Source organism: Pseudophryne corroboree, chromosome 7 (genome assembly GCF_028390025.1).
Source record: "Pseudophryne corroboree isolate aPseCor3 chromosome 7, aPseCor3.hap2, whole genome shotgun sequence".
Classification (NCBI taxonomy): Eukaryota; Metazoa; Chordata; class Amphibia; order Anura; family Myobatrachidae; genus Pseudophryne; species Pseudophryne corroboree.
In genome coordinates this window covers 237,853,533-237,881,295 of record NC_086450.1, presented here as the reverse complement: position 1 = coordinate 237,881,295, position 27,763 = coordinate 237,853,533, and the positions used below count along the sequence as shown (strand labels likewise).

General features: G+C 48.1%; 1 protein-coding gene across 4 annotated transcripts in view; it reads left to right on the top strand.

Moving 5' to 3' along the window:
• IQCB1 (IQ motif containing B1) overlaps window positions 1-27,763 on the top strand; it is a 352,259-nt gene that overhangs the window by 53,857 nt on the left and 270,639 nt on the right. Inside the window, exon 2 of one of the 4 annotated variants that reach the window (XM_063934041.1) lies at window positions 2,230-2,315. The exons of the other annotated variants lie outside the window; for them this stretch is intronic. The gene's annotated coding sequence lies outside the window, so the exon portion shown is untranslated. The remainder of the gene's footprint in view (window positions 1-2,229; window positions 2,316-27,763) is intronic. 4 annotated transcript variants of the gene reach the window in all.

Here is a 27,763-nt window from a genome sequence, read left to right as displayed (position 1 = left end):
TAATGTTCACTGAGTCCCACTGATGACCCATACCACAACTGTGGTTGTAGACATGCCCCCTCACAGAGAGCCTTTCTCACGCTGACGGCCAGGCCAAGCAGGAGAGGTTTGCAGTTGCTGCGATCCCTCCCTGCGAGGGAGCCCTCTCACCCCCTGGGGCTCCCAGCGCCTGTAGTGATCCCCACTACCAGAGAATCCTCTCATGGATCCGTTATCCTCCCCTCCATGGCACTCCCTGCTCACCTGGTACCCTGACCAGCGCTCACTTGGACACCCGCTGGTGATACAGTGTACAGGGAGGATCCAGGTAGGGTGCAGGGACACAGGGGACTCAGACAAGTAGCAAACAACTCTCTAACCCACTGCTGACAGTGCCGGCAGACACCATGTGACCTGACCCAGCCGGCTGCAGGGACAGCGGGAGACACACGGGGAAAGGTGGACGGGGGAACACAGGGGTCTCTGATTCTGTCAGAGACCATTTCTGAGGCAGGTGGGGGGCAGAATGACTTACTGCCATAGGCGTGTGCAGCACATTTTATTAGGGGGTGCACCGTCGTATAGGCGCGTCTAGTACCACCTACTGGGCATATCTAGCACCGCCTATCGGGCGTGTCTAGCACCGCCTATTGGCATTCTTTTCTATTCAATATGCACCTTACCTATTTGGTGGTTTCTCATAACGGGGAACCTCTGAAGAAATGTATCCTTCCTGGGCAGACAGCGTCTTCAGTCGGTAATCACTGTTCATGTAGGATATCACATGATCCGGAAGATGCCTGTGTAGGAATATAACCAATGTGATCATCATACAACAGAGGTTCACCGCCTGCCCCTTGCGTCTCTCAGCCACACTATCACCCCTTCCCTGCATCTCTCAGCCACAACATCATCTCCGCCCTGCATCGTCTCTCAGCCACATCATCATCTTCTCCCTGCGTTGTCTCTCAACCACGCCATCATATCCCATCTGAATCTCTCGCAATTCCCCTCGCTTTGTCTCTCATCCTTCCCCCTTCACTCTGTGCCTCTGAGTCTCCCACCCTTCTGTCTGTGCCTCTCAGTCGCCCGCCCTTCACTGTCTCTCAGCCTGCCCCACCCCATTCACTCTGTGTCTTTCAGCCTCCACCTCCCTTCATTCTCCGCTCCCTTCACTGTATTATTAATAATTTATTACTAGTTATATTATATCCCCCCTGGCCCTCACTCGCCCCCACATTCCCTGCAGGCTGCAGTAGTTTATGGCTCACTCTCACTGACAGGAACGCTGTATGCAGCTCCTCCTCCTCATCAGTGGAGTTTGTGGGCACAGGAGAAGAACACGGGCAGGTGGGCGGCCGTTCGCGTGGTGTGACGTCATTGGGTCACATCGCACAGTACATTGAGGCGGAGTAGTAGTGTGGATCAGGGGGCAGGATGGGAGTAGTAGTGCGGAGCACGAGGACAGGATAGGAGGAGTAGAGCAGAACAGGGGGTAAGATAGGAGGAACATTAGTGTGGGGCAAAGGGGCAGTTTAGGAGGAGGAGTAGTGTGGAGCAATAGGGCAGGATAGGAGGAGGAGTAGTGCAGAGAAGGGGGCAGGATAGGAGGAATAGTAATGTGGCTCAGGGGGATAAGATAGGAGGAGGAGTAGTGTGGGGCAAGGGGGCAGGATAGGAGGAGTAGTTGTGCGGGGAACAATAGAAGGAGTAGTGGTGCAGGGCACGATAGAAGGAGTAGTGGTGCGGGGCACGATAGGAGGAGGAGTGGTGCGGAGCACGATAGTAGGAGGAGTGGTGCGGAGCACGATAGTAGGAGTAGTGGTGCGGAGCACGATAGTAGGAGTAGTGGCGCGGAGCACGATAGGAGTAGTGGTGCGGGGCAGGGCGCAGAATGGGAGCAGTGGAGCGGGACAGGGAGGGTAGGATGGGAGTAGTGGCATGGAGCAGGGGGTGCAGGATGGGAGTAGTGGTGAGAAGCAGGATGGAAGCATTGGTGCAGGGCAGGGGGGGGCAGGATGGGAGCATTGGTGCAGAGCTGGTGGGGCAGTATGGGAGTATTGGTGCAGGGCAGGATAGGAGCAGTGGTGCAGAGCTGGGGGCAGGATGGGAGCAGTGGTGCTGAGCGGGGGGGGGACAGGATGGGAGCAGTGGTGCTGAGCGGGGGGGGGGGGGGGGGGGGGGGGCAGGATGGGAGCAATGCTAGGACGTAGCCGGCTGTTAAACATTAATGTCACCTGCTTCTTGCAGCTCCTGAGTCCTGGCCGCCGTCACTCCCTCCCTGGACTGGCAGCGACCGTACCCAGGTGCCGCATACACTGGAGCCGCCAAGACTGGTAAGCGGATCGAGTAGGCCAAGTAGAGCTCCCGCCGTGTGTCCCGCTCCGCCAGCTCCTCCTGCTCATGACTCTCACAAGCAGCTCTCCTCTGCTCTAGCTGCCTCACACCAGGGATGGGTCGCCAGGGGGGAGCGTGGAGGCTGAGGAAGGACTCGAGTAGTCCGTGCGGGGGGGGGACGACACATTAATTATTGGCAGCACCGTAGCAGGCATGTGAGAGGGGTGTGCCTGTGCGCACCAGGCACCCCCGTGCGCACGCCTATACTTACTGCGGCAGGGTAAGTTGGGCAGCAGTGCCCTCCTAAATGTTGTGCCCGCGCCGTACGCAGCGGCAGCCTAGACCAGGTCCTGGAGTAATGATCGGACCGGCCCTGCCTGCCCACTGCCCAATAACATCAGTGACAGGGGAAGGACTGAGAGCACGCCCCTGTCAAAGCGGCACCTCTGTTAGGTGCCGCTTCTGCTGCTTTTGTTAACGGGCTAACACTGTCAAGTGCTTGACCCCGCCCTCCGCTTCCGGCCCTTTCACGAAACTAATTTAAAACGTTTTCTCTAACGTCCTAGTGGATGCTGGGGACTCCGAAAGGACCATGGGGAATAGCGGCTCCGCAGGAGACTGGGCACAAAAGTAAAAGCTTTAGGACTACCTGGTGTGCACTGGCTCCTCCCCCTATGACCCTCCTCCAAGCCTCAGTTAGATTTTTGTGCCCGAACGAGAAGGGTGCATACTAAGGGGCTCTCCTGAGCTGCTTAGAGTAAAAGTTTAAAGTAGGTTTTTTATTTTCAGTGAGACCTGCTGGCAACAGGCTCACTGCACCGAGGGACTAAGGGGAGAAGAAGCGAACTCACCTGCGTGCAGAGTGGATTGGGCTTCTTAGGCTACTGGACATTAGCTCCAGAGGGACGATCACAGGCCCAGCCATGGATGGGTCCCAGAGCCGCGCCGCCGGCCCCCTTACAGAGCCAGAAGAAGGTCCGGAAAATCGGCGGCAGAAGACGTCCTGTCTTCAATAAGGTAGCGCACAGCACCGCAGCTGTACGCCATTGCTCTCAGCACACTTCACACTCCGGTCACTGAGGGTGCAGGGCGCTGGGGGGGGGCGCCCTGAGACGCAATAAAAATACCTTTTTTGGCAAAAAAAATACATCACATATAGCTCCTGGGCTATATGGATGCATTTAACCCCTGCCAATTTTTCCATAAAAAAGCGGGAGAAAGGCCGCCGAGAAGGGGGCAGAGCCTATCTCCTCAGCACACTGGCGCCATTTTTTCCTCACAGCTCCGTTGGAGGAAGGCTCCCTAACTCTCCCCTGCAGTCCTGCACTAGAAACAGGGTAAAACAAGAGAGGGGGGGGCACTAATTTGGCAGATAAATATATACAGCAGCTATATCAGGGAAAAACACTTATATAAGGTTATCCCTATATATATATATAGCGCTCTGGTGTGTGCTGGCAAACTCTCCCTCTGTCTCCCCAAAGGGCTAGTGGGGTCCTGTCCTCTATCAGAGCATTCCCTGTGTGTGTGCTGTGTGTCGGTACGTTGTGTCGACATGTATGAGGAGGAAAATGGTGTGGAGGCGGAGCAATTGCCTGTGTTAGTGATGTCACCCCCTAGGGAGTCGACACCTGACTGGATGGTCTTATGGAAAGAATTACGTGATAGTGTCAGCACTTTACAAAAGACTGTTGACGACATGAGACAGCCGGCAAATCAGTTAATACCTGTACAGGCGTCTCAAACACCGTCAGGGGCTATAAAACGCCCGTTACCTCAGGTCGATACAGACACTGACACGGACACTGACTCCAGTGTCGACGGTGAGGAAACAAACGTATTTTCCAGTAGGGCCACACGTTACATGATCACGGCAATGAAGGAGGTTTTGAACATTTCGGATACTACAAGTACCACAAAAAAGGGTATTATGTGGGGTGTGAAAAAACTACCCGTAGTTTTTCCTGAATCAGATGAATTAAATGAGGTGTGTGATGAAGCGTGGGTTTCCCCCGATAAAAAACTGCTAATTTCTAAAAAATTATTGGCATTATACCCTTTCCCGCCAGAGGTTAGGGCACGTTGGGAAACACCCCCTAGGGTAGATAAGGCGCTCACACGCTTATCAAAACAAGTGGCGTTACCGTCTCCTGATACGGCCGCCCTCAAGGAACCAGCTGATAGGAAGCTGGAAAATATCCTAAAAAGTATATACACACATACTGGTATTATACTGCGACCAGCAATCGCCTCAGCCTGGATGTGCAGTGCTGGGGTGGCTTGGTCGGATTCCCTGACTGAAAATATTGATACCCTGGACAGGGACAATATATTATTGACTATAGAGCATTTAAAGGATGCATTTCTATATATGCGTGATGCACAGAGGGATATTTGCACTCTGGCATCAAGAGTAAGTGCGATGTCCATTTCTGCCAGAAGAGGGTTATGGACGCGACAGTGGTCAGGTGATGCGGATTCCAAACGGCATATGGAAGTATTGCCGTATAAAGGGGAGGAGTTATTTGGGGTCGGTCTATCGGACCTGGTGGCCACGGCAACGGCTGGGAAATCCACCTTTTTACCCCAGGTCACCTCTCAGCAGAAAAAGATACTGTCTTTTCAGGCTCAGTCCTTTCGTCCCCATAAGGGCAAGCGGGCAAAAGGCCACTCATATCTGCCCCGGGGCAGAGGAAGGGGAAAAAGACTGCAGCAGACAGCCTCTTCCCACGAACAGAAGCCCTCCCCCGCTTCTGCCAAGTCCTCAGCATGACGCTGGGGCCTTACAAGCGGACTCAGGCACGGTGGGGGCCCGTCTCAAGAATTTCAGCGCGCAGTGGGCTCACTCGCAAGTGGACCCCTGGATCCTGCAGGTAGTATCTCAGGGGTACAAATTGGAATTCGAGACGTCTCCCCCTCGCCGGTTCCTGAAGTCTGCTTTACCAACGTCTCCCCCCGACAGGGAGGCGGTATTGGAAGCCATTCACAAGCTGTATTCCCAGCAGGTGATAATCAAGGTACCCCTCCTACAACAGGGAAAGGGGTATTATTCCACGCTGTTTGTGGTACCGAAGCCGGACGGCTCGGTGAGACCCATTTTAAATCTGAAATCCTTGAACACTTACATAAAAAGGTTCAAGTTCAAGATGGAGTCACTCAGAGCAGTGATAGCGAACCTGGAAGAAGGGGACTATATGGTGTCTCTGGACATCAAGGATGCTTACCTCCATGTCCCAATTTGCCCTTCTCACCAAGGGTACCTCAGGTTTGTGGTACAGAACTGTCACTATCAGTTTCAGACGCTGCCGTTTGGATTGTCCACGGCACCCCGGGTCTTTACCAAGGTAATGGCCGAAATGATGATTCTTCTTCGAAGAAAAGGCGTCTTAATTATCCCTTACTTGGACGATCTCCTGATAAGGGCAAGGTCCAGAGAACAGTTAGAGGTCGGAGTAGCACTATCTCAAGTAGTACTACGACAGCACGGATGGATTCTAAATATTCCAAAATCGCAGCTGATTCCGACGACACGTCTGCTGTTCCTAGGGATGATTCTGGACACAGTACAGAAAAAGGTGTTTCTCCCGGAGGAGAAAGCCAGGGAGTTATCCGACCTAGTCAGGAACCTCCTAAGACCAGGCCAAGTGTCAGTGCATCAATGCACATGGGTCCTGGGAAAGATGGTGGCTTCTTACGAAGCGATTCCATTCGGCAGATTCCACGCAAGAACTTTTCAGTGGGATCTGCTGGACAAATGGTCCGGATCGCATCTTCAAATGCATCAGCGGATAACCCTGTCTCCAAGGACAAGGGTGTCTCTCCTGTGGTGGTTACAGAGTGCTCATCTCCTAGAGGGCCGCAGATTCGGCATTCAGGATTGGGTCCTGGTGACCACGGATGCCAGCCTGAGAGGCTGGGGAGCAGTCACACAGGGAAAAAATTTCCAGGGCTTGTGGTCAAGCATGGAAACGTCACTTCACATAAATATCCTGGAACTAAGGGCCATTTACAATGCCCTAAGTCAGGCAAGGCCTCTGCTTCAGGGTCAGCCGGTGTTGATCCAGTCGGACAACATCACGGCAGTCGCCCACGTAAACAGACAGGGCGGCACAAGAAGCAGGATGGCAATGACGGAAGTTGCAAGGATTCTTCGCTGGGCGGAAAATCATGTGATAGCACTGTCAGCAGTGTTCATTCCGGGAGTGGACAACTGGGAAGCAGACTTCCTCAGCAGACACGATCTTCACCCGGGGGAGTGGGGACTTCACCCAGAAGTCTTCCACATGATTGTGAACCATTGGGAAAAACCAAAGGTGGACATGATGGCGTCCCGCCTCAACAAAAAACTGGACAGATATTGCGCCAGGTCAAGGGACCCTCAGGCAATAGCTGTGGACGCTCTGGTAACACCGTGGGTGTACCAGTCAGTATATGTGTTCCCTCCTCTGCCTCTCATACCCAAGGTACTGAGAATCATAAGAAGGAGAGGTGTAAAGACTATACTCGTGGCTCCGGACTGGCCAAGAAGGACTTGGTACCCGGAAATTCAAGAGATGCTCACGGAAGACCCGTGGCCTCTACCTCTAAGAAAGGACCTGCTCCAGCAGGGACCATGTCTGTTCCAAGACTTACCGCGGCTGCGTTTGACGGCATGGCGGTTGAACGCCGGATTCTGAAGGAAAAAGGCATTCCAGATGAAGTCATCCCTACCCTGATCAAAGCCAGGAAGGATGTAACTGTGCAACATTATCACCGTATTTGGTGTTAATATGTTGCGTGGTGTGAGGCCAGGAAGGCCCCTACAGAGGAATTTCAACTGGGTCGATTCCTGCATTTCCTGCAAACAGGACTGTCTATGGGCCTCAAATTAGGGTCCATTAAGGTTCAAATTTCGGCCCTGTCAATATTCTTCCAAAAAGAACTAGCTTCAGTTCCTGAAGTTCAGACGTTTGTCAAGGGGGTACTGCATATACAGCCTCCTTTTGTGCCTCCAGTGGCACCTTGGGATCTCAATGTAGTTTTGGGATTCCTAAAATCACATTGGTTTGAACCACTCACCACTGTGGACTTAAAATATCTCACATGGAAAGTGGTAATGCTGTTAGCCTTGGCTTCAGCCAGGCGTGTATCAGAATTGGCGGCTTTATCCTATAAAAGCCCTTACCTAATTTTTCATACGGACAGGGCAGATTTGAGGACTCGTCCTCAATTTCTCCCGAAGGTGGTTTCAGCATTTCACTTAAACCAGCCTATTGTGGTGCCTGCGGCTACTAGGGACTTGGAGGATTCCAAGTTGCTGGACGTAGTCAGGGCCCTGAAAATATATGTTTCCAGGACGGCTGGAGTCAGAAAATCTGACTCGCTGTTTATCCTGTATGCACCCAACAAGCTGGGTGCTCCTGCTTCTAAGCAGACGATTGCTCGTTGGATTTGTAGTACAATTCAGCATGCACATTCTGTGGCAGGCCTGCCACAGCCAAAATCTGTAAAAGCCCATTCCACACGGAAAGTGGGCTCATCTTGGGCGGCTGCCCGAGGGGTCTCGGCTTTACAACTTTGCCGAGCAGCTACTTGGTCAGGGGCAAATACGTTTGCAAAATTCTACAAATTTGATACCCTGGCTGAGGAGGACCTGGAGTTCTCTCATTCGGTGCTGCAGAGTCATCCGCGCACTCCCGCCCGTTTGGGAGCTTTGGTATAATCCCCATGGTCCTTTCGGAGTCCCCAGCATCCACTAGGACGTTAGAGAAAATAAGAATTTACTTACCGATAATTCTATTTCTCATAGTCCGTAGTGGATGCTGGGCGCCCATCCCAAGTGCGGATTGTCTGCAATACTTGTACATAGTTATTGTTACAAAAATCGGGTTATTATTGTTGTGAGCCATCTTTTCAGAGGCTCCTCTGTTATCATGCTGTTAACTGGGTTCAAATCACAAGTTGTACGGTGTGATTGGTGTGGCTGGTATGAGTCTTACCCGGGATTCAAAATCCTTCCTTATTGTGTACGCTCGTCCGGGCACAGTATTCTAACTGAGGCTTGGAGGAGGGTCATAGGGGGAGGAGTCAGTGCACACCAGGTAGTCCTAAAGCTTTTACTTTTGTGCCCAGTCTCCTGCGGAGCCGCTATTCCCCATGGTCCTTTCGGAGTCCCCAGCATCCACTACGGACTATGAGAAATAGAATTATCGGTAAGTAAATTCTTATTTTTTCATAGGGCAAAAACTATGAAATAATATGCAGCCTAAAGCAGATACTTATGACACAGAATATGTGTCATAAGAATCTACTTTGGATTATTTTATTCATTAATGACAGGGGAGGCACTGTCTCCCCTGACTGCACGTCCCTGGATATAACATGTGCAGAGAGAGTTAGATTTGGGAGGTGTGTGTTCAAACTGAAATCTAAATTGCAGTGTAAAAATAACAGCCAGTATTTACCCTGCACAGAAACAAAATAACTCACCAAATCTAACTCTCTCTGCACATGTTATATCTGCCCCCCTGCAGTGCACATGGTTTTACCCTTTAGCCAACAAATTTGCTGCTGCGATCATATCTGAATTACCCCAATTGTCCACAAATTTTACTCTATATAAAAGAGCATCAGTTGGCCAGCCACATAAATGTACAATGACAACAATATATTAAAAACAACAATTAAGATACGACAGCTGAAAAAGGCAAGTTGCTACTTGTGGTAGGAAGCAACTACCATACTTCATATGTTGAATCTAATAACAATGGTATATATGAGAAAAAGAGGGGGGGAGGGGAATTTTAATTTACCAATAACTGGTATGAATATTATTTTCCACTATTTTAGTGATAATTAAAAGTCCACAACATAAAGAGGCTATTTGAATAAAATTGCAGGAAAAGTATTTACCACCTTGATGGAATATCACTGTCTTCTCGGCCACTGGTGCAATGTTCCTTTTTCATGTGGCCATATCCAGAGGGTTTAGATGAGTGTTTCCACTTGTATTCCTGAGTAGGTAACAATGATTCCCCGTGAGACACAATGTATCAATGTGAATAGATTCCTTGCTACAATCTCAATGGAGGACAACAAATGTCTCTGATGGGGATAATCTCTTGCTACAGCTATGTGTTGTGGAATAGTGGGATAGCTGATGGTATATTATAGCCTCTGTTGGTAAGTGTTACACCGCTGGTGAGTAGAGTTCCCTGCTCCCGCTGTGTGTGACTAGGCGGTCAGTACTCCCGCTGTGTGTGACTAGACGGTCAGCGGCGGTGGATGAGGGCGGAGCGCTCTCGCTGTGTACACGGCCAGCCTTTGACTGCTCCACAGTGATATGGTGACGCGTTTCCCCGCCTGAGTAATAATCAGCGGGTTCCTCAAACCAAGATTAAGTATATCCATGCTTGAGCACAAGTGGTTAAATCAAAATCACTGAGGTACTAATTGTTACCTGCGCTCAACCATGAATATTTTTGAAACCAGGACTGATTGGGTGCCTTGAGGTCTGAGTTTGGGAATATTGGCAGTTTAACAGTAGATCACTGCTGCATACCCTCCCAACATGAACCATTCCATTAGGTATAAAATGCTGTGTTCCTGGACTTCCTTGTTGCAGAAGTTGTGCAGCAGTGCAGTCCAAAATGTAAATAGGGGAGCCAACCCAAATGCTGACAAACATAGCCATGACAGTTGGTGTGGCTCTCGTATTTGAATTTTAGACTGCGCTGCAGCCTCACCTTTGCATCGGGTGCGGTATGGATTACTGGCGGACAGGATGCCATCTGTCAAAATCCCGACAGCGACATCCCACCCACCAGAATGCCAGCAGCGGGGCAAGCGCTAAGAGTCCCCTTGTGGCCCTGATGTGCCGGCGGCATTACTGACTGTTTGGATTCCAGCGTCGGTATCTTTTCCACCAGAATACCGACAGCTGGTAAATTGAACGCATCCCTTTGCATCTGCCTCTGGCAAGGAAGTCCAGGAACAGAGCATTTTGTACCTCATGCAATTGGTCATGTTGAAGGGTTTTCTTCTGCTTCCAAGCAGGACTACCTAGCAATAACAGTGATCGCGCTGATCCAGGGACCCCTCACTTTTAAAAAATTGGGGTCCTACTGGTCTTTTTCTGGGTCCCATCGGAATGAAGGTTCTTATTAATCTTAATCTTGTTTGGACACTACAAAAGTGTTGCAAGGTGGGGGGATGGGGTGACAATGCTGCTGGGCTGTGTAGCATGCAGGACACCCTGCACCAGTGCTGTAACTAGACATTTTGGTGCCCTAGGCATAAAGTGAATTGGTGTTCCACCTGCTAGATCGTAAAGGATAGGCTGTGCGCGCCGCAAAAAATTTAAGGGGCATGGCTTCATGGGGAAGGGGCGTGACCACATCATAGTGCCAATTCACATTACACCACACAGTAGTGCCGCTTATACACATTGTACCAGGTAGAACCTCCTATGCACACTGTGCCAGGTAGAGCACGCTATACACTTTGCACCAGGTTGAGCATGTTATACACTTTGCACCAGGTAGAGCACGTTATACACTTTGATCCAGGTACAGCTCGCTATACACTTTGCTCCAGGTACAGCTCGCTGTACACTTTGCTCCAGGTACAGCTCGCTGTACACTTTGCTCCAGGTACAGCTCGCTGTACACTTTGCTCCAGGTACAGCTCGCTATACACATTGCTCCAGGTACAGCTCGCTATACACATTGCTCCAGGTACAGCTCGCTATACACTTTGCTCCAGGTACAGCTCGCTATACACTTTGCTCCAGGTACAGCTCGCTATACACTTTGCTCCAGGTACAGCTCGCTATACACTTTGCTCCAGGTACAGCTCGCTATACACTTTGCTCCAGGTACAGCTCGCTATACACTTTGCTCCAGGTACAGCTCGCTATACACTTTGCTCCAGGTACAGCTCGCTATACACTTTGATCCAGGTACAGCTCGCTATACACTTTGCTCCAGGTACAGCTCGCTGTACACTTTGCTCCAGGTACAGCTCGCTGTACACTTTGCTCCAGGTACAGCTCGCTATACACTTTGCTCCAGGTACAGCTCGCTATACACTTTGCTCCAGGTACAGCTCGCTATACACTTTGCTCCAGGTACAGCTCGCTATACACTTTGCTCCAGGTACAGCTCGCTATACACATTGCTCCAGGTACAGCTCGCTATACACTTTGCTCCAGGTACAGCTCGCTATACACTTTGCTCCAGGTACAGCTCGCTATACACTTTGCTCCAGGTACAGCTCGCTATACACTTTGCTCCAGGTACAGCTCGCTATACACTTTTGTCAAAGTCAGAAAAATATCTCTATGCACACTACCATATTTGCACCTCACACAGGTCCGTGCTGCGCATGCGTACGCTCTCCCGTACGTGCGCATACTCAGTCGCGGGCACCCGCAGGCGCACGGTATGCGTATTTACGGTAGAGTTTATGTGATCGTAGCGTGCGACTCAATCATTACATATTTTCACTATATAATGTATTTTGTAGATCATGGTCCCTTTGATAGATTCTAAAAGTTTAGTTAACATAGCATGTTCCTGAACAGAGAGATCCCTCTTTGTATTGTACGAAGGGTCTAACAGGGGTCATACAGTGGTGTTTGGTACCCATCGGAAGAGTATTTAAATAGCAATATTCCGGTGTTGGTTTGGAGCGGATTAATCGCTCGTGCGAATAGTTATGGACATAAGAAGTTTATGTCCATTTACTATTATTTGTTCTTATTTAGTCATGCGGCGGGAAACCCAGTATCCCACCCACCTGAACAGTTGAAAGCAGTCACAGCCCACCTGTATGAATCAACCTATGACCTTTTGTTATAATCCGAAGCCGAATTCCTGTGTCCAATGAACAATGAGATTGTAGGGACCATTGAATTGTATTGTGTGTGGGGCATAAATAGGCAGGCCGACCATATCCAGTTCACTCTCTTCAACGGTTCTCATTGCTGATAATCGGGAGCTGGATATCGAGGCGCATGCGATCGTTTCCCCTTGTGCGTAAGTGTTTCTCCGCAACTATATTGATCTTCTTGTTATTGTGGGCCAATTTCTCTCTCTCTCTCTCTTCTCCTCTTTCTCTCTTATTTTCCCTTAAATAGTAATTGTATTATATTTCCTGTGTAGTTATCTGGTTAGGTAGTCTATGTTATATTGTAGTGTATGATTTGTATTTGTATTCTTTTGCAAGTATATCATTCATAATATATATATTAGGCGTTGGACCCTGAGCACGGTATCTGTGTTTCTCTATCGTCCTAGTGGATGCTGGGGTTCCTGAAAGGACCATGGGGAATAGCGGCTCCGCAGGAGACAGGGCACAAAAAGTAAAGCTTTCCGATCAGGTGGTGTGCACTGGCTCCTCCCCCTATGACCCTCCTCCAAGCCTCAGTTAGATTTTTGTGCCCGGCCGAGAAGGGTGCAATCTAGGTGGCTCTCCTAAAGAGCTGCTTAGAAAAGTTTAGCTTAGGTTTTTTATTTTACAGTGAGTCCTGCTGGCAACAGGATCACTGCAACGAGGGACTTAGGGGAGAAGAAGTGAACTCACCTGCGTGCAGGATGGATTGGCTTCTTGGCTACTGGACATCAGCTCCAGAGGGACGATCACAGGTACAGCCTGGATGGTCACCGGAGCCTCGCCGCCGGCCCCCTTGCAGATGCTGAAACAAGAAGAGGTCCAGAATCGGCGGCAGAAGACTCCTCAGTCTTCTAAAGGTAGCGCACAGCACTGCAGCTGTGCGCCATTTTCCTCTCAGCACACTTCACACGGCAGTCACTGAGGGTGCAGGGCGCTGGGAGGGGAGCGCCCTGGGAGGCAAATGAAAACCTATTTGGCTAAAAAATACCTCACATATAGCCTCCGGGGGCTATATGGAGATATTTAACCCCTGCCAGAATCCACTAAAGAGCTCGAGACGAGCCCGCCGAAAAAGGGGCGGGGCCTATCTCCTCAGCACACAGCGCCATTTTCCTTACACAGCTCCGCTGGTCAGGACGGCTCCCAGGTCTCTCCCCTGCACTGCACTACAGAAACAGGGTAAAACAAGAGAGGGGGGGCAAAATAGTGGCAAAAATTATATTATAAAAGCAGCTATACAGGGAGCACTTATTATAAGGCTATCCCTGTCATATATAGCGCTTTGGTGTGTGCTGGCAAACTCTCCCTCTGTCTCCCCAAAGGGCTAGTGGGGTCCTGTCTTCGTTAAGAGCATTCCCTGTGTGTCTGCTGTGTGTCGGTACGTGTGTGTCGACATGTATGAGGACGATATTGGTGTGGAGGCGGAGCAATTGCCAAATATGGGGATGTCACCTCCTAGGGGGTCGACACCAGAATGGATGCCTTTATTTATGGAATTACGGGATAGTGTCAACACGCTAAAGCAGTCGTTTGACGACATGAGACGGCCGGACAATCAATTAGTGCCTGTCCAGGCGCCTCAAACACCGTCAGGGGCTGTAAAACGCCCTTTGCCTCAGTCGGTCGACACAGACCCAGACACAGGCACTGATTCCAGTGGCGACGGTGACGAATCAACCGTATTTTCCAGTAGGGCCACACGTTATATGATTTTGGCAATGAAGGAGGCGTTACATTTAGCTGATACTACAGGTACCACTAAACAGGGTATTATGTGGGGTGTGAAAAAACTACCTATAGTTTTTCCTGAGTCAGAAGAACTAAATGAGGTGTGTGATGAAGCGTGGGTTGCCCCCGATAAAAAGATGCTAATTTCAAAGAAGTTATTGGCTTTATACCCTTTCCCGCCAGAGGTTAGGGCGCGCTGGGAAACACCTCCTAGGGTGGACAAGGCGCTCACACGCTTATCTAAACAAGTGGCGTTACCCTCTCCTGAGACGGCCGCACTTAAAGATCCAGCAGATAGGAGGATGGAAAATATCCAAAAAAGTATATACACACATACAGGTGTTATACTACGACCAGCTATAGCGACAGCCTGGATGTGCAGTGCTGGAGTAGCTTGGTCAGAGTCCCTGATTGAAAATATTGATACCCTGGATAGGGACAATGTTTTACTGTCTTTAGAGCAAATAAAGGATGCATTTCTTTATATGCGTGATGCACAGAGGGATATCTGCACACTGGCATCACGGGTAAGTGCTATGTCCATTTCGGCCAGAAGAAGTTTATGGACGCGACAGTGGTCAGGCGATGCGGACTCAAAACGGCATATGGAAGTTTTGCCGTATAAAGGGGAGGAGTTATTTGGAGTCGGTCTATCAGATTTGGTGGCCACGGCTACAGCCGGGAAATCCACCTTTTTACCTCAAGTTACTCCCCAACAGAAAAAGACACCGACTTTTCAACCGCAGCCCTTTCGTTCCTTTAAAAACAAGAGAGCAAAGGGATATTCATATCTGCCACGAGGCAGAGGAAGGGGGAAGAGACAGCAACAGGCAGCTCCTTCCCAGGAACAGAAGCCCTCCCCCGCTTCTACAAAAGCCTCAGCATGACGCTGGGGCTTCTCAAGCGGACTCGGGGGCGGTGGGCGGTCGTCTCAAGAATTTCAGCGCGCAGTGGGCTCACTCGCAGGTAGATCCCTGGATCCTGCAGATAATATCTCAGGGATACAGGTTGGAACTAGAGACCGATCCACCTCGCCGTTTCCTGAAGTCTGCTTTACCAACGTCCCCCTCCGAAAGGGAGACGGTCTTGGAAGCCATTCACAAGCTGTACTCTCAGCAGGTGATAGTCAAGGTACCTCTTCTACAACAAGGAAAGGGCTATTATTCCACTCTATTTGTGGTACCGAAGCCGGATGGCTCGGTAAGACCTATTCTAAATCTGAAGTCCTTGAACCTGTACATAAAGAAGTTCAAGTTCAAGATGGAGTCACTCAGAGCAGCGATAGCGAACCTGGAAGAAGGGGACTTTATGGTATCCTTGGACATCAAGGATGCGTACCTCCACGTTCCAATTTACCCCTCACACCAGGGGTACCTCAGGTTCGTCGTACAAAACTGTCACTATCAGTTTCAGACGCTGCCGTTCGGATTGTCCACGGCACCTCGGGTCTTTACAAAGGTAATGGCCGAGATGATGATTCTTCTTCGAAGAAAAGGCGTATTAATTATCCCATACTTGGACGATCTCCTGATAAGGGCAAGGTCCAGAGAACAGCTAGAGATGGGATTAGCACTGTCTCAAGAAGTGCTAAAACAGCACGGGTGGATTCTGAATATTCCAAAATCCCAGTTAATGCCGACAACTCGTCTGCTGTTCCTAGGGATGATTCTGGACACGGTTCAGAAAAAGGTTTTTCTCCCGGAGGAAAAAGCCAAGGAGTTATCCGAGCTTGTCAGGAACCTCCTAAAACCAGGAAAGGTGTCTGTACATCAATGCACAAGAGTCCTGGGAAAAATGGTGGCTTCTTACAAAGCAATTCCATTCGGCAGATTCCACGCAAGAATTTTCCAGAGGGATCTGTTGGACAAATGGTCAGGGTCGCATCTTCAGATGCACCAGCGGATAACCCTGTCTCCAAGGACAAGGGTATCTCTTCTGTGGTGGTTGCAGAGTGCTCATCTATTGGAGGGCCGCAGATTCGGCATACAGGATTGGATCCTGGTGACCACGGACGCCAGCCTGAGAGGCTGGGGAGCAGTCACACAAGGAAGAAACTTCCAGGGAGTGTGGACGAGCCTGGAAACGTCTCTTCACATAAACATTCTGGAACTAAGAGCAATCTACAATGCTCTAAGCCAGGCAGAACCTCTGCTTCAGGGAAAACCGGTGTTGATCCAGTCGGACAACATCACGGCAGTCGCCCATGTGAACAGACAGGGCGGCACAAGAAGCAGGAGTGCAATGGCAGAAGCTGCAAGGATTCTTCGCTGGGCAGAGAATCATGTAATAGCACTGTCAGCAGTGTTCATCCCGGGAGTGGACAACTGGGAAGCAGACTTCCTCAGCAGACACGACCTTCACCCGGGAGAGTGGGGACTTCATCCAGAAGTCTTCCACATGCTGGTAACCCGTTGGGAAAGACCAATGGTGGACATGATGGCGTCTCGCCTCAACAAAAAACTGGACAGGTATTGCGCCAGGTCAAGAGATCCGCAGGCAATAGCTGTGGACGCGCTGGTAACGCCTTGGGTGTACCAGTCGGTGTATGTGTTTCCTCCTCTGCCTCTCATACCAAAAGTATTGAGAATTATACGGCAAAGAGGCGTAAGAACGATACTAGTGGTTCCGGATTGGCCAAGAAGGACTTGGTACCCGGAACTTCAAGAGATGATCACGGAAGATCCGTGGCCTCTACCTCTAAGAAAGGACCTGCTCCAGCAGGGACCATGTCTGTTTCAAGACTTACCGCGGCTGCGTTTGACGGCATGGCGGTTGAACGCCGGATCCTAAAGGAAAAAGGCATGCCGGAAGAAGTCATTCCTACTTTGATTAAAGCAAGGAAGGAAGTAACCGTGCAACATTATCACCGCATTTGGCGAAAATATGTTGCGTGGTGCGAGGATCGGAGTGCTCCGACGGAGGAATTTCAACTGGGTCGATTCCTACATTTCCTGCAATCAGGATTGTCTATGGGTCTCAAATTGGGATCTATTAAGGTTCAAATTTCGGCCCTGTCGATTTTCTTCCAGAAAGAATTGGCTTCAGTCCCTGAAGTCCAGACTTTTGTTAAGGGAGTGCTGCATATACAGCCTCCTGTGGTGCCTCCAGTGGCACCGTGGGATCTCAATGTGGTTTTGGACTTTCTAAAATCTCATTGGTTTGAACCACTAAAAAATGTGGATTTGAAATATCTCACATGGAAAGTGACCATGCTACTAGCCCTGGCTTCGGCCAGGAGAGTGTCAGAACTGGCAGCTTTATCTTACAAAAGCCCATATCTGATTTTCCATTCGGACAGGGCGGAACTGCGGACTCGTCCGCATTTTCTCCCTAAGGTGGTGTCAGCATTTCATCTGAACCAGCCTATTGTAGTGCCTGCGGCTACAAGTGACTTGGAGGACTCCAAGTTACTGGACGTTGTCAGAGCATTGAAAATATATATTGCAAGGACAGCTGGAGTCAGAAAATCTGACTCGTTGTTTATATTGTATGCACCCAACAAGATGGGTGCTCCTGCGTCTAAGCAGACGATTGCTCGTTGGATCTGTAGCACAATCCAACTTGCACATTCTGTGGCAGGCCTGCCACAGCCTAAATCTGTAAGGGCCCACTCCACAAGGAAGGTGGGCTCATCTTGGGCGGCTGCCCGAGGGGTCTCGGCATTACAACTTTGCCGAGCAGCTACGTGGTCAGGGGAGAACACGTTTGTAAAATTTTACAAATTTGATACTCTGGCTAAGGAGGACCTGGAGTTCTCTCATTCGGTGCTGCAGAGTCATCCGCACTCTCCCGCCCGTTTGGGAGCTTTGGTATAATCCCCATGGTCCTTTCAGGAACCCCAGCATCCACTAGGACGATAGAGAAAATAAGAATTTACTTACCGATAATTCTATTTCTCGGAGTCCGTAGTGGATGCTGGGCGCCCATCCCAAGTGCGGATTATCTGCAATAATTGTACATAGTTATTGTTAACTAATTCGGGTTATTGTTGTAGGGAGCCATCTTTCAGAGGCTCCTCTGTTATCATACTGTTAACTGGGTTTAGATCACAAGTTGTACGGTGTGATTGGTGTGGCTGGTATGAGTCTTACCCGGGATTCAAAATTCCTCCCTTATTGTGTACGCTCGTCCGGGCACAGTACCTAACTGAGGCTTGGAGGAGGGTCATAGGGGGAGGAGCCAGTGCACACCACCTGATCGGAAAGCTTTACTTTTTGTGCCCTGTCTCCTGCGGAGCCGCTATTCCCCATGGTCCTTTCAGGAACCCCAGCATCCACTACGGACTCCGAGAAATAGAATTATCGGTAAGTAAATTCTTATTATTTCTTATAGTGTTAAGTATTCTCAGAGCGTCGGTGACGCTAGAACAGCTTTAAAGGTAATAAGGTTATACTGTGTTGCATTTACACTCTATCATTACACTAAGGTTTTACTGCACAATACACTGTTTATGGTTTAGATACAAAGGTTTAACATTGTGAGCGTCAGCGCCGCTGGTGATCTCCTCGTGGTCCCGAGCGTCCGCTACGCTATAGCGAATCATTAAGTTAGTCAGCAGCCAATAGCGTGCCTGCCCGTGATCTCTTGGCCGTGAGCGAACGTGACGCTTGAGCGTCTCGACTACGGCTAAGCGATTGTTACGCAACGTGCGTACCCTTACGGTACTTCATACGTAGATAGCGTACAGTGTTCTTAGACCTCATAAAGGGTATTATATAAGATAAATATTTAGCTTTATCAATTGCGGGCTCGTCCTGTCCTTCACACATCTGCACTAGGTAATTTCTGCAGACATTATCCAGCAGCAAAGGGCGGGAGATCATATTCCTCATAGTGCTGTTTGGATAAGCGTCTGCTTCTCTTAGTAAAGGGTGCTGAAGGAATCCGGGAACCGGAGGTAAGAACAAAACGATAGTGTCTTTTAAAACTGTTTATTTTTCTGTCTTGCGTACACACGCACGCATATCTGCATTTCTTTTCATTCGTGTATTTTCATATATCACTCTCCTGTTTGCCAGTTTTATAGTTGATAAACGTGCTAAGAGAGATTTGCCGCTATTTCATAGTTTAAGAGTAAAGGTAATATAGTTAAAGTATAGACAAACACACAGCTGTGCCTGAGAGACAAGGCGAAGTCAGTGTGGTGCGCGGTAGATGATAAAGGATCATCTACATTGATAAACGTATAAATTGTGTTACGGTGGATCTTTGCTTTGCGTACACGTGTCTCTAACAAAGGACTGAGACTTGCGTACGCAACCCAAGGGCCGACGCACGCAGCGTATATTACGCAACGGAGCGTACGGGTACGCCCATGTAACTCAAATCACAAGTGTTAAAAAAAAAATTCAACGCGATAAATAGCGCAACGCGGTAAATAACGCAAGGCGATAAATCGCGCAAATCTATTTTAACATTCGAAATTTAAATTAATAGATCCTTCTCCTAATTTGTAACACATCCGGTCTAAAGAAAAATTTCTGCGCAGAAATAGAAACAAAAGTGTATATGTGGTGAGTGAGTGTTTGTTTTTACAATTTTTGAGGTTGAACCACAAGAAAAGTCGAGTTCTCGTGAGGTACATGCGTGTAAGTGACGTACATGGTGGCTAGGGAGGCATCCCTGGTTAAAACATACAATTTGAGCATTAGAGTGTAGCAGACCAGGAGGTCATACTGTAACAGACCAGGAGGTCATAGCAGACCAGCAGGTTTAGGTACAGCAGACAAGGAAGTCCGCTATACAGTCCACAGGCACAACACCTAAAAGGGTTGGTGCAACACCCATATAGGCCATACAAGCTCTGGCTGAAGGAATTCGCAGCCGTAATTTTCGATTCCACTGGTCGCTCCGTACATAAGATTAGTTGCTTATGTGCTGAACGATTGTACCGCACGTAATTGTGTGCATTAGTAAACCTGACCGGTACTATTTGTGTACGAAGGTCATAAACGCTATTTGTACATTCTAACGTGATTTGTGTAATTTTTTTATTTTAAGGGAGGTTCGCTGCTCACTCAGGAACTATCCAACAACCGATACTTGCTGGGGAACGCGCCCCAGTAAATAAAGGTTCACAGGGGCCCTAGGTTGGGTACAACAGCTCTGGATACAGTGATTGTGTTACTGGCCAACGTGGGCGAGAAGTGAGTGGGGTACTCGGTAAACCGCCACCGTCAGCCTATTTTGAACATTTTGGTTTGCGTAAGGGTTGGTTGAATAAAGCAACACCTTCGAACTATGGGGGCCACTTGTTCAGGTAGGGGGCGATCAACCTCGGTTCGGGTTGATTCAGTGAACCGACCAGTCGGGTCGGCAAGGTACGTAATGTGTGAGAAATACGGAAGTCACACAGAAGCTTTATGTGATGAATGGGAGAGAATGACGGTACATGACGGGGAGAAATTCCCAAGAGTAGGTAGCTTCAGCACAGAAGTGTTAACGAATTTAAGGAGAAGGATATGTCTCATTAAATCAGCCAAGAGACGAATCAAGCATTACGATTATTTACAGTTGTGGCAGCAGGAGGGTGACATACAGAGAGGATTGGCTCAGGCGGCGGGATCTGGCTCGATCAGAAAACTGATAGCCACGGCCCCACCGCCACCATACATATCAGGAGAGAAATTGGTTGCGGAGAATGACGCACTAAGGTGTAACACACAAACACTTAGCAACTGTGTAAATGTTAAAGATAATGTTAACCAATTAACCAATGCAAGTATTAACCCGTGCAAGTTGTACCCTGTTTTGAACTTTCCTCAGGAGTGTGATCAAGAGGACGAATCGGCAACAATTTCAGCGCTCTCTCTAGCAGCCACCATAGCAGAGACCACAGTAGGCACAGCTCCACCCCCGAGATTAGTAACAAAGGCCCCTAGCGGAGGGATAGGTGAGGTCGTATCAACGGGTAAGTACGGCACCATACACTATGATGAAACTATTTCACCACAGCCTGTAGAATCTACACAGAATGAGGTTGTTAGAGTTAATCCTGTTAAGGTAATAGTAGTTCCAAATGGGAAAACAGACACTTCAGGAGTCACTCCTGTTAGGAACATTGCCATGTATAGCCCATTTTCCCGAATGGAATTAAGGACCATAGTGTCTGAATTCCCTGACCCTAGAAAAGACTTAGTTGCCAGCCAAAAATACATCAGAGACCTAGGTAACACGGTAGAGCCCAACAACAAAGACTGGCAGATATTGCTGAGAGCATGTTTACCCTCCAATGTCGACGCAGCTCAATTTTTAGCTGACTGTGGATTAGATCAGGATGTACCTCTTACAGAAGTGTACAACAAAGACAATGTAAAAAGAATAAGTTTACAGTTAAAGGAGTATTTCCCAGCCGTAGTTAAATGGAACAAAATATTCTCCATTAAACAGAAGGAGTCAGAAACAGCTGCAGAGTATTTTCACAGAGCATTATCAGAAATGGCAAAATACACAGGCATAGAGGACATGAAAACAAACATAAACCATCGAGAAGTAGCAGTATCGGTACTGATGGATGGTTTAAAAGAGTCATTGAAGACTAGGGTACAGACCACACAACCATGTTGGCGAGGTCTGTCTGTGGCTACTTTGAGAGAGGCTGCTATTGATCACGATAGGAACATCACCAGACACAGGGAACAACAAGGTGATAAGTTAATGGCAGTAAGTATACAGGCCCTGACCACAAGGCAGCCTTTGTTTATATCACCAAACCCTGTGGGTAAGTCAAATGTGGTTACTTGTTATTCTTGTCATAAACAGGGACACATGGCACGAGATTGTAGAGTGAAGAATTCACGAAACTCATACCAACCCCCTAGACAACGACATGACACACGACATTGGGATCAGGGTCCGCAGAAACGGAGTTATGAGCCACATACAGGGGAAACAAAAAGATATCCCCCGAACAGAGACTGGCAAGCCTCTGGTAGCTCCCAATTAACTCCATCACAAGTAGTTGCTGCCAGCGGGATTCAGGGAGGTCACCATACCCAATAGGGGTGTGGCCATACCTGTAATCTGCAGCCAGTTAAATTGATTGCAAGCCTTGGAAGTGAACCAGAAATTGCAATCAATGTAGCTGGTAAATCATTAAACTTTCTTGTAGACACAGGGGCGGCCAAATCAGTGATAAATTCGACAGTGGGCATGAGAACCACTGGTAAGACAATTCCAGCCATAGGGGTAACGGGAGTAGTCCAGCACTACCCTGTTAGCAAACCAGCCGAGATTACAATAGGGCCTTTACATACCAAGCATTCCTTTTTGCTGGCTGCATCGGCACCGACTAATCTCCTGGGAAGAGACTTACTGTGTAAAATGGGGTGCGTCATTTATTGTACTCCTGAAGGTGTATTCTTGGACATACCTGAGAATCACGCTCAGGAAGTGCGAGACATGTTAGACTCCCCGTCAAAATTAATGTCACATACCATTATGACAAATAGGACTCCCTCCCAAGTAGAAGAAATTACATCTCAGATACCAGAGTCACTTTGGACTAAAGATGGACAGGACACTGGTTTAATGGCAAACGTAGCTCCGGTAGTTGTACAAGTAAAAGATGGTAGGATAGCTCCAAAAATCCCACAGTACCCTCTGAAGCCAGAGGTGGAGTTAGGAGTGTATCCCGTAATAGAGCGCTTGCTACAACAGGGCATTCTGGTAAGAACGTCCAGCACTGCCAATAGTCCCATCTTCCCTGTTAAAAAGAGTGGGGGGAGGGGTTACCGGCTAGTGCAGGATCTAAGGGGGATTAACAAAATAGTTGAGAGTCAGTTCCCCGTAGTGCCAAATCCAGCTGTCATCCTAATGCAAATCCCTCCCACTGCGAAATTTTTCACTGTTATTGACCTCTGCTCCGCTTTCTTTTCGGTACCTCTGCACCCTGACAGTCAATATTTGTTTGCATTTACATACAGAGGAGTCCAATACACATGGACTCGATTACCACAAGGATTCATAGATAGCCCAAGTATATTTTCTCAGGCTTTGCATGATTGTTTACAGTCTTTCCAACCAGTGAGTGGATCAGTATTAATACAGTACGTGGATGATCTACTACTGTGTTCTGATTCATTGGAAGCATCCCTGAAGGATACGAAACAGCTCCTGTTTCATCTTTCAGACACAGGACACAAGGTTTCCAAAGACAAGTTGCAACTATGCCAAACTAAGGTAAAATATTTGGGACACTGTCTAACACAAGGACTGAGACACCTGACCGCTGATAGAATTCAAGCAATTAGAGACATGACTCTGCCACAAACCCAGCAACAGATCAGAACATTTTTAGGAATGTGTGGGTATTGCCGTAACTGGATCCCAGGGTTTTCCATTCTAGCGTTACCCTTGCAGGAGATGGTCTCCTCAAACAAACCTGATCGGATTTCGCATACAGACGAGTCTGAGACAGCATTTGAGAGACTTAAACAGTGCCTAACGCAGGCACCAGCATTGGGTATGCCAGACTATGGGAAACCCTTTGAACTATACGGAACAGAAAGTGCTGGTTGCGCGGCAGGCGTACTAACCCAAAAGCACGGTGATGCCAGCAGGCCGGTAGCATATTACAGCGCTCAGCTAGATACGGTAGCGCGATCCCTCCCCACATGCTTGCGAAGCGTTGCTGCGATAGCATTGCTAGTAACGAAAAGCGAAGACGTCGTGCTAGGTCACAACCTCACAATTCATACACCACATGCAGTGTCAGCCTTGTTAAATTCTGCCCAAACCAGACACGTCTCATCAGCGCGGTTTACAAGATGGGAATTGGCACTAATGGCCCCCGTTAACATCACCATAAGGAGATGCAGTGCATTAAATCCTGCAACATATCTCCCAGGTGTGCCTGGACAGGCACAAAGGGTGGAGGATGAGAGTGGTGGGGAAGGAGAATTTAATACAAAGGAAGACACACATGATTGTATGGAATATTTGACCCAAAATTTTACCGCAAGGCCTGACATCAGTGACAACCCACTGGAAGATGTAGAACTTACGTTCTACACGGACGGTAGTTGTCATAGACAGTCAGACTCGGGAGACTTGTGTACTGGATACGCAGTCGTAGATGACCAAGGCACCATAGAAGCGGAACCGCTAGGCCCACCTCACTCAGCCCAGGTTGCTGAACTGGTCGCCCTAACCAGAGCATGTGAATTGGCTAAGGGCAAATCAGCCAATATCTACACCGATTCTAGATACGCATTCGGGGTAGTCCATGATTTCGGAGCCCTATGGCGCCTCAGAAATTTCATGACGGCAGCTGGTACACCGGTAGCGCATGCAGCTCACATAAAAAGGCTTCTAACAGCAATACAGGAACCCGACAGAGTGGCTGTTATCAAATGTAAAGCACACACATATAGCCAAGACCCAGTATCACTTGGTAACAGCCGAGCAGACGAAGCTGCTAAATTAGCAGCTGCTACCCCCAGACAGACAGACACCACACAACTGATGGTATTTAATACCATCAACACACAGAAGTTGTGCGAGATGCAAAATTTGTGTTCCACACAGGAAAAGGCAGTCTGGAAGGCAAAAGGATATGGCCAGGAGTCCTCAGGACTCTGGACGGATGGACACGGTAAACCAGTGGCCCCCAGAGCATACCTTCCATGTTTAGCTGAGGCAGCTCACGGGCTGACTCATCTGGGCAAGGAAGGGATGTGCAAGTTGGTAAGAGCATATTGGTGTGCCCCAGGATTTTCATCTCATGCGAGTAAAAGGGCAATGTCATGCCTTACCTGTCTGAGAAAGAACATTGGAAAGGCAATACCTACAGAACCATCTCATATCCCACCTGCAGGCGGCCCTTTCCAGGTAATACAGATTGACTTCATTCAATTACCCCCTTGTCGAAATTTGAAATATGTACTTGTTTGTATAGATGTTTTCTCAAATTGGGTCGAAGCATTTCCAGCGGCCACAAATACCGCTATGTTTACTGCTAAGAAAATTGTGCAGGAATTTGTATGTAGATATGGTATCCCTAGAATTATCGAAAGTGATAGGGGTACCCATTTTACAGGTGATGTCTTTCAAGGAATGTGTAAATTGATGGGAATTGATAGCAAGCTGCACACTCCATACCGTCCACAGGCGAGTGCGAAAGTGGAAAGAGTGAACAGCACTATTAAAAATAAACTGAGTAAAGTGATGGCAGAGACAGGATTGACATGGCCAGAAGCTTTACCCATTGTACTGTACAGCATCAGAACCACTCCCAGGCCCCCTCTTAATCTGTCTCCCTTTGAAATCTTGTTTGGTCGACAACCGCATGTTATGATTAACCCTCAGGATGATTTGAAGTGTAACAATGAAGTGACTGTAAAATACTTGATTAACATGAGTAAACAGTTAAGGAATCAAAATGATAATCTGAAGTTAGTGATTCCTGATTTACCAGATAGTAATTGTCATGACATTGAACCTGGGGATTATGTAATGATACGGAATTTTCTACGCTCAGGTTGCCTTATTGACAGATGGGAAGGACCATACGAGGTCTTATTGACTAGCACTACAGCATTGAAGGTTGCTGAGAGAGAGACTTGGGTTCATTCGTCCCACTGTAAAAAGGTTGCTGATCCAGAGAGGCCCCGTGATAAGGAACAGACGGTAGAGGTTGTATCACTGGAGTGTCTGTTCCAGGAGGATTGAGGCGGCACCTGAGCATTGAAAATCACAAGACCAAAAGCAGTTGTCGATCCCCTGTTCCCTTTTATTGTTTTTCTCCAACTTCCCATCCCCTCTCCCTCAAATTATTTTTTTTTCCCCCTTCTCATTCTTCTCCGTTTCGTCCTACAAGATGGACTTGCCCCAAGAGACTGTGATCCGGATTTTCCTGTTGACCATGATGTTGACCAGAGCAGTCTGTTCCGGCGAGAGTACCATGGAGGTCGAGAGAGGTTCTGGAATGGGTTCTGATGACAGAGATGGAGGCGTAGTTTTCCAAGAACAACTTAACCAACAAGTAAAGGCGAGTATCAGAAAACGATCCGATAGCATTGACCATAGAAGGAATTGTGAAGGATTGTTAGCTGAAGAAAACTGTATCTGTCGGCTCTGTAACAATGTCATTGAGGATGGGTGCATAAAGAAGTGCCAATCCAGTTTTAATATCCATATGGACGGGCATCCATTGAGTGACTATCATTCCTTAGTGGGTAGTGTGTTAAATAAAACAGATTGTTGGGTATGCTCTCAAGTACCTCAAGGTCATAGCAAATCAGGGCTAGTACCATTTCCTTTAACGTTAGGGGAGGTACTTGAGTTAAGTGGTGGGAGACCGGTGGACAGGAGGTTTAATATCTCCAGCCCTCCTAGTTTGAAGCTCCACCAATACCATGTGGATAGGTCCCTATTATGTTTTAACATCTCCAATCCCCGAAAGCCGGGAAATTGGGAAGTGTCATGGAGTAATCAAACCATGACCTTTTCGCATAGAGCAGATAGAATGCCTACAGATACAGAGCTTATACGCCACATAGCCAGTAGAGGAAAATCTTTCCGGTATAGGTATACCTTAGGAAATAGGATTACGAGAGTTGGAGAGGTATCACCAGGATACTGCGCACATATCGTACAACCTGATACGTGTACTAAGCAGATGGAAGAATTAGGGTTAGGAGATTTCACATGGAAGGTGTGTATTATGGTTATGTCCTACTCCGTCCCATATGTTCTCCCTGATGATGCATATTTCATATGCGGGAGAAAGGCGTATAAGTGGCTTGCCCCAAACTCTGAAGGATTGTGTTATATTGGAAAAGTACTGCCTGAAGTAATGACTGTATCACATGACAAAATGAAAGACATACACCGTGTTGCCCAAACTCCTTATACTCACACCCATTACGAGCACGTAGTTAAACGGCACCTGATAGAAAGAACAGAGCATCCGGCCTCTGACATGATCCATGAATCCACCGGGATTCAGTTTCTAATCGCGTTAGATATCACTCGCACCGCTAGAGGAGTGTTGAATTATAAATACATATCTGCGCTCGCCAATTTGTTAGATAATATCACTGAAATGTATGATGACACGTTTAGGTATACTGGAAGAGAACTTCAGGCTTATAAAACAGAACTGGTACAGCATAGAATGGTTCTTAATTACCTCACAGCAGTGACAGGCGGATATTGTGTCACACTGGCAACACAATACGGCGTGAAATGTTGCACATATATTACGAATAGCACCGAGGACCCGGTCGAGGTCATAGACCAAAAGATGGACGATATTCTCCAACTGAAGTGGGAATTTCGCAGGAGACACAATCTCACTCTTGCTGCTGTAGGTAATGAGCTGACTGGTTGGGTGTCATGGTTGAACCCGCGAAATTGGTTCTCTGGTTTAGGAGACTGGGCTCAAGGAGTCATAATGGATGTTGGGAAGTTTCTCCTATGTATCTTAGGTGTTATCATAACGATTGGTTTGATATTTAGATGCGGTCAGGCTTTAATGAAGTGCAAACATCGTACCAGGGTAATGAGTTTGAGGAGTGAGGAAACTGTAATTCCAATGGACTTGATTTATGACCCAAATGTAGAAACAATGATGTGATCAAAATGCGATTTCTACGGTCCGTTTCTTTCACCTGTTTTTCCGTTTCCTCCAAGGTAAAAAGACCCACTTGGACGAGGAATTTGATGAGCCGATATACAGACAACAGAGGGATTAAAGAAGAAGTTTTGACAACCTGATACACAGATTTTTGATGAACTATGCCATGGATCCCCAGTTTCCCTAGAAATTTTAAAATTACGCTAGCCCAACACTTTTGTAAATCTATGGACATTGACAGCTTTTGCTCGCACCTTATGGGCAAAA